Source organism: Pogoniulus pusillus, chromosome 7, assembly GCF_015220805.1.
Source record: "Pogoniulus pusillus isolate bPogPus1 chromosome 7, bPogPus1.pri, whole genome shotgun sequence".
In the NCBI taxonomy this organism is placed as follows: domain Eukaryota; kingdom Metazoa; phylum Chordata; class Aves; order Piciformes; family Lybiidae; genus Pogoniulus; species Pogoniulus pusillus.
Genome location: NC_087270.1, coordinates 27,871,188 through 27,877,704, shown reverse-complemented (window position 1 = coordinate 27,877,704; position 6,517 = coordinate 27,871,188). Strand labels below are relative to the sequence as shown.

The following is a 6,517-nucleotide window of genomic DNA, read 5'->3' as shown; positions in this document are numbered from 1 at the left end:
ACCTCACCTCCAGTGCTGCTGTCTCCAGCAGAAGAAGGACACAGAGCTGCTGGAGAGAGTCCAGAGAAGACAAGAAAGATGCTCCAAGGGCTGGAGCAGCTCTGCTGTGAGCACAGGCTGAGGGAGCTGGCGGGGTGCAGCCTGCAGAGGAGAAGGCTCCAGGGGGACCTCAGAGCTGTTAGAAGTAGTTGGGGAGGGACTTTGTACAAGGGCTTGTAGCACGAGGACAAGGGGCAATGGTTTGGAACAAGAGCAGGCCAGAGTTAGGTTGGACCCTGGTCTAGGGTAGGGTGTCCCTGCCCATGGCAGGGGGCTGGAACTAGATGATCCTTGTGGTCCCTTCCAACCCTGCCTGATTCTATGATTCTATGGACATCAGGGAAGAAGCTCTTTACTCTGAGGATGGTGGAACATTGGAATGGGTCCCCAGGACCAACCAGGTCCAAATAGGAACTCAACCCCAGCCCTGGAGACTCGATGGGGCCCTGAGCAAGCTGTTCTAGTTGAGGATGCCTCTGCTGACTGCAGTGGGTTTGGGCTGGACAACCTTTGGAGGTCTCTTCCAACCCAATGCCTTCTATGATTCTCTGAAGCAGTGCAGTGATTTTCAGTCCCTCCTTTGGAGAGCTAAGAATTAGGGGTGCTGGGGGGGGGGTTTGGTCGCTCACTTGAGAACTGGGAGAGTTATTTTCTACATGTCAAAGCCAGCAGACAGCAGAGCTGAGCAGAGAATTTCATTTACACCGTGGCTCTTGGAGAAGCACATGTAGACATGAAGGGTGACAGATACTTGCACCACTTTGGTACTCCAAAATCTAGGGCAGGGATGCATTTCTGGATGCCTGTGTGCGTTCTGCATGCATAAATGATGAAGGGGAAGTGGTTAGGTTGCTATTCAGAGAGACCCAGGCAGGTTGGAGGAGTGGGCCAACAGGAGCCTGATGAAATTCAGTGAGGACAAATGCAAAGTCCTGCATCTGGGAAGAAGAAAAACCTTGGCAGCAAAACAGGCTGGGGCTGTCTGGAAGGGATGCAGCTTGTTGAGGAGCAGCACGGCCCAGAAGCAGCTCCAGGGCTGAGGAGACAGAGCTGAGGGTGACCAAGTGACTGCTGTGCCCCTATCCGTGGGGCAACCTGCTGTGGGTGATCCTGCTTTAGCAGAGGGCTTGGACTCCAGAGGTCCTTTCCAAACCTCACCATTCTGTAATTCTATGGGGCTGGGAAACAGGGGCCCATGGGCAGCCCAAGGGTCCCTTCCAACCCCCACCACTCTGTGATTCAGTGGGGCTGGCAATGAGGTCCATTGGCAGCCCAGAGGGGTCCCTCCCAACCCCCACAGTTGTAAGACTCTATAGGGCTGGGAAGCAGGAGTCCATTGAGAACCTCTGCTGTGAGGAGAGACTGAGGGAGTTGGGGCTGCTCTGTCTGGAGAGGAGAAGTCTCCCAGGTGACCTTATTGTGACCTTTCAGTCTCTGAAGTGGGCTACAGAAAAGCTGGGGAGGGACTTTTTAGGCTCTCAGGGAGTGATAGGACTGAGAGGAATGGAACTAAGCAAGAGATTCAGCCTGGATGTGAGGAAGAAGTTGTTGAGCATGAGGCTGGTGAGAGCATGGAGGGGGTTGCCCAGGGAGGTGGTGGAAGCTTCATCCCTGGAGGTGTTTAAGGCCAGGCTGTGGCCAGTCTGCTCTAGTGTGAGGTGTCCCTGAGCATGGAAGGGTGTTGGAACTGGATGAGCCTTGAGATTCCTTCCAACCCTGATTCCATGATTCTGTGCCAGCCCAGAGATCCCTTCCAATCCTCATCACTCTGTGATTCAGTGGGGCTGGCAAAGAGGTCCACTGGCAGCTCCTGACTGCAAGTGATCAACCAGGACCAGGCCACAGCCAGGAGATCCACCCAGGAGCAAGAAGAGATGGGAGCTGCCTCAGAGAAGAAAACAAGCACTGCTGTGGTCTGACTGCAGGAACTGATAACCCCAAACTGGGGCTGGAAGAGAGAGTGAAGACCCCAGAAAAGGTTGAACAGGGCAGTTGAGCACTTGATGTGTTCAGTGCCCTGAAAAAAAGCTGTGTTAAGAGGCCTTGGAGATGCTGGTTGACAGAAGATGCAATCTGTGAGTCTGTGAACATCAAGATTCAGAGATTTAGAGAACCAGAGATTCAGAGATTCAGAGATGCAGAGATGCTAGGGGTTGGAAAGGACCTCCAGAGATCATCCACTCCAACTCCCCTGCAAGGCAGGACCACTTAAGGCAGCTCACACAGGAACACATCCAGGTGGGCTTGTAAAGCCTCCAGAGAAGGAGACTCCAGAACCTCTCTGGGCAGCCTGCTCCAGGGCTCCATCACCCCCACCTCAAAAAAGTTTCTCCTCATGTTGGAATTTTCTAGGCTGCAGTTTGTGGCCCCCACCCCTCATCCTATCCCAGGACATCACTGAAAAGAGACTGGCTCCATCCCCCTGGCAGCCACCCCTCAGGTAGCTGTAGACATTGATGAGGTTCCCCAAGCTCAGCAGGAGCTTCTCAAGCCACAAGGAGACAATTTGCCACAGAGCTTGGTTTTGGTTCCGTTGCCCTTACCCAGGCAAAGCGATGCCAGTTTCACAGTGGTGTGCTCCAGAGAGGCAGAGAACATCTTAGAAGTGATGTGAAATAAATGCAGATCAAGAGCACTTTGAGAACTGCATTAGTGTGCATATTAAATATAATTACAATAATTAGCAGAAATTAGAGGAAGAAGACTCAAAGAGCAGATGAAAGCTTGCTTGGCAACATAGCATTAAACCATTCAGCCAGAAGTCAGGCAGGAAGATCTGGCACGGCCAGAAGAGGCATTTTTTTTTCCCTTCAGAGGTTTCTGTTTCACTGCTGACTGCATCAAGTCAGACTTGATGGGGCTCTGAGCAACCTGCTCTAGTTAGAGATGTCCCTGATGATTGCAGGGGGCTGGACAAAGATGACCTTTGAGGGTCCCTTCCAGAGAATCAGAGAATCAAGCAGGTTTCAGTGCCCTGAAAAAAAAAAGCTGTGTAAAGAGGACTTGGAGGTGGTGGTTGACAGAAGATGCAACCTGTGAGCCTGTGAACATCAAGATTCAGAGATTCAGAGATTTAGAGATCCAGAGATTCAGAGATAAAGAGATTCAGAGATTTAGAGATCCAGAGATATAGAGATCCAGAGATAGAGATATTCAGAGACAGAGATCCAAACACATAGAGATCCAGATATATAGAGATCCAGAGATCCAGACATGCTAGGGGTTGGAAGAGACCTCCAAGCTCATCCAGAGTAGAACTTTTCATCAGGGGGAAAAAGGCATCCACAGAGCAAGGAAATCATGGCTGGGCAAATGATGATCACAGAATGAAGCAGGTTGGAAGAGACCTCCAAGCTCAGCCAGCCCAACCTAGCACCCAGCCCTAGCCAAGCAACCAGACCATGGCACTAAGTGCCCCAGCCAGGCTTGGCTTCAACACCTCCAGGCATGGGCACTCCACCACCTCCCTGGGCAGCCCATTCCAATGCCAATCACTCTCTCTGACAACAACTTCCTCCTCACATCCAGCCTGAACCTGCCCTGGCACAGCTTCAGGCTGTGTCCCCTTCTTCTGTTGCTGGGTGCCTGGCAGCAGAGCCCAACCCCAGCTGCCTACAGCCTCCCTGCAGGGAGCTGCAGGCAGCAATGAGGTCTGCCCTGAGCCTCCTCTGCTGCAGGCCAAACACCCCCAGCTCCCTCAGCCTCTCCTCACAGGGCTGTGCTCCAGGCCCCTCCCCAGCCTTGCTGCCCTGCTCTCCACACCTTCCAGCACCTCAACAGCTCTCTTCAATTGAGCAGCCCAGAGCTGGACACAGCACTCCAGAGGTGGCCTGAGCAGTGCTGAGCACAGGGGCACAAGAACCTCCCTTGTCCTGCTGCCCACACTGCTCCTGAGCCAGCCCAGGCTGCCATTGGCTCTCTTTGCCCTTTGTAACTGCATCATCGGCTGAGGAGGATCACAAAATGGTTGAACTTGATGATCTTAGAGGGCCTTTTCCAACCACAGTGACTGTGTGAAAGTAGCCTCCTGAAGTTCCAGGGGATTGCTGAAGCCTTCAGGAGTGAGGAGTTCTGGTTCAGGAGCCAGTCTCACCTCTAGATCACAGGCTCACTGGATATCAGGAGTTCTCCACTCACCTCCCTGTCTGCTGAGCCTCACTTCCTAAGCTCCCCTAGGGGGCTGGTAAGGGAGATAGGTTTGCATCTCCTTTTTTGCTGCAGCTAGATCTAAAGTGATCCAAGACTTCTGATCACAACTGACCCTAAAGTCACCTTCAACTGGTGGATCCTGTGATGCTACAGACAAACACTTTGTTCACAGGCTCAGAGGATGTCAGAGGTTGGAAGGGACCCAAAGAGCTCATCGAGCCCAACTCCCTCCTGCCAGAGCAGGAGCACATAATCTAGCTCAGGTCACACAGCAACACATCCAGACAGGCCTGGAAACCTCTCTGGGCAGCCTGTGCCAGTGCTCTGGGACCCTTCCAGTCAAGAAGTTCCCCCTTGTGTTGAGCTGGAACCTCCTGTGCTGCAGCTTCCATCCACTGCTCCTTGTCCTATCCCAGGGAGCAGTGAGCAGAGCCTGTCCCCTCCTTCCTGACCCCCAGCCCTCAGATACTTATAAACATTGATTAGATCCCCTCTCAGTCTTCTCTTCTCCAGACTAAGCAGTCCCAGGTCCCTCAGCCTCTCCTCACGAGGCAATGCTCCAGTCCCCTCATCATCCTCATAAGCCTCTGCTGGACCTTCTCCAGCAGATCCCTGTCCCTCTTCAAGTGGGGAGCCCAAAGCTGAAGGCAGTACTCAAGATGAGGTCTCAGCAGGGCAGAGTAGAAGGGGAGGAGAACCTGCCTTGATCTGCTGGACACACTCTGCTTAATGCCCTCTCTTAATAGAGTGATGGTAGAGAAGCATAGAATAAATGTACTAAACCTGATGAAGACAAAAATGCTTCCAGTGATCTCCTCCAGGCATTACCTTAAAGACAGGAAGGAATATCAGGAAAATTCACATTAGAGATTGATGGAGTCACAGAATCATTGCAGTTGAAAAAGAACTTCAGCATCCCAGCCCAACCATTCTCTAACTCTCTACCAAGGCTGGGGCTAAGCCCTCAGCACCACAGCTCTGCCTCTTTCAAACACCTCCAGGCATGGGGATTCAGCAACTTCTCTGGGCAGCCTCTGCCAGGCTTTGAGAACCCTTCCAGTCAAGAAGTTTCTTTTCATGTCCAATCTGAACATCTCCTGTCACATTTTTCAGACTGTTTCTGGTCATCTTATCACTTGATACAAGGGAGAAGAGGCCAATGCCTAACTAGCTGCAGCCTCCTCTCAGGGAGCTGCAGAGAGCAATGAGCTCTGCCTTCAGCCTCCTCTTCTCCACAGCTCTCTCAGCTGTTCCTCCCCAGCCCTGTTCTCCAGATGCTTTCCCACCTTTGGTGTCCTTCTCTGGACCTGCTCCAGCCCCTCAATGTCCTTGCAGTGAGAGGCTCAAACCTGACCCCAGCACTCAAGCTGTAGCCTCACCAAAGCTGAACCTGCCCTGGCACAGCTTGAGGCTGTGTCCCCTTGTTCTGTTGCTGGGTGCCTGGGAGTAGAGCCCAACCCCACCTGGCTACAACCTCAGGCAATTCTGAATCAACTGCTTCATAAAGTAGGTTGTGGTTTTTTTTAGGACAATCTGACCATCAGAGAAGAGAACATCCAAGCCACAATGGAGATTTGCTGCTCTGAGTTGAATGGCCATTTAATGACAACCAAGCTGTCCTCCCAGCAAGGCTCTCGGTGGGGAGGGCATTAATAAATTGGGTGCCACAGGCAAAATTCTCATTCAGGAGGTTAATTCAGTTCATGAGCTGCAGCTGAAGCAGTGGGGAGGATTCAGAGCAATCCAAGCAAACAGTGACACTGAAAGCAAGCTGCAGAAGGGTGGCAAGGGAGGCAATGTTGACTTCGTTTAGACAGAGGAGAGGTCACCGCTGGTGGAAAACAAAACTGGCAGCCTCTCGGGATGTGTCACCTAAAAACTCAGCTAATTGTGGTCAGACTGAATGGGATTAGTGATGGTAAGAATTAGAAATGTTGTCTGCCACTTCCCTTCCCACCACTCTCCTCCCCTTTCTCTTCCCTTCCCCTCCCCTTCTCTTCCTATCCTCTCCCCTCTTCCCCTCCCCTTCCCCTCCCCTTCCCTTCCCCTTCTCTTCCCTCCCCTTCCCTCCCCTCTCCTTCCCTTTCCCTTTCCCCTTCCCTCCCCTCCCTTCCCCTTCTCCTCCTGCCTTCTCCAGGAGGATAATGAGCCTGACCTTAGCCTGGACTCTGCTATTTAGCTGCTCCTGTATGGCTCTGAGGAATTCCATGACCCTCTCCTCTAGGCTAGATGGATTTTAGCAGATGAGTGACATTGGGCATTTGGTTTTCCATGGTGATTGGAAGCTGTTCCAGATGGAAAGGAGGTTGGGTGGGATGGCAGAGAAGCA

At 52.3% G+C, this 6,517-nt stretch overlaps 1 long non-coding RNA gene across 1 annotated transcript; it reads right to left on the bottom strand.

The window, feature by feature from the left end:
• Nucleotides 1-2,728: 2,728 nt before the first annotated feature.
• On the bottom strand, nt 2,729-5,810 carry LOC135177134 (uncharacterized). Its single transcript, XR_010302937.1, has 3 exons — nt 5,727-5,810; nt 4,972-5,016; nt 2,729-3,013 (listed from the first exon to the last, which is right to left on the bottom strand). It is a non-coding gene; the product is annotated as an uncharacterized LOC135177134 (long non-coding RNA).
• Nucleotides 5,811-6,517: the final 707 nt, after the last annotated feature.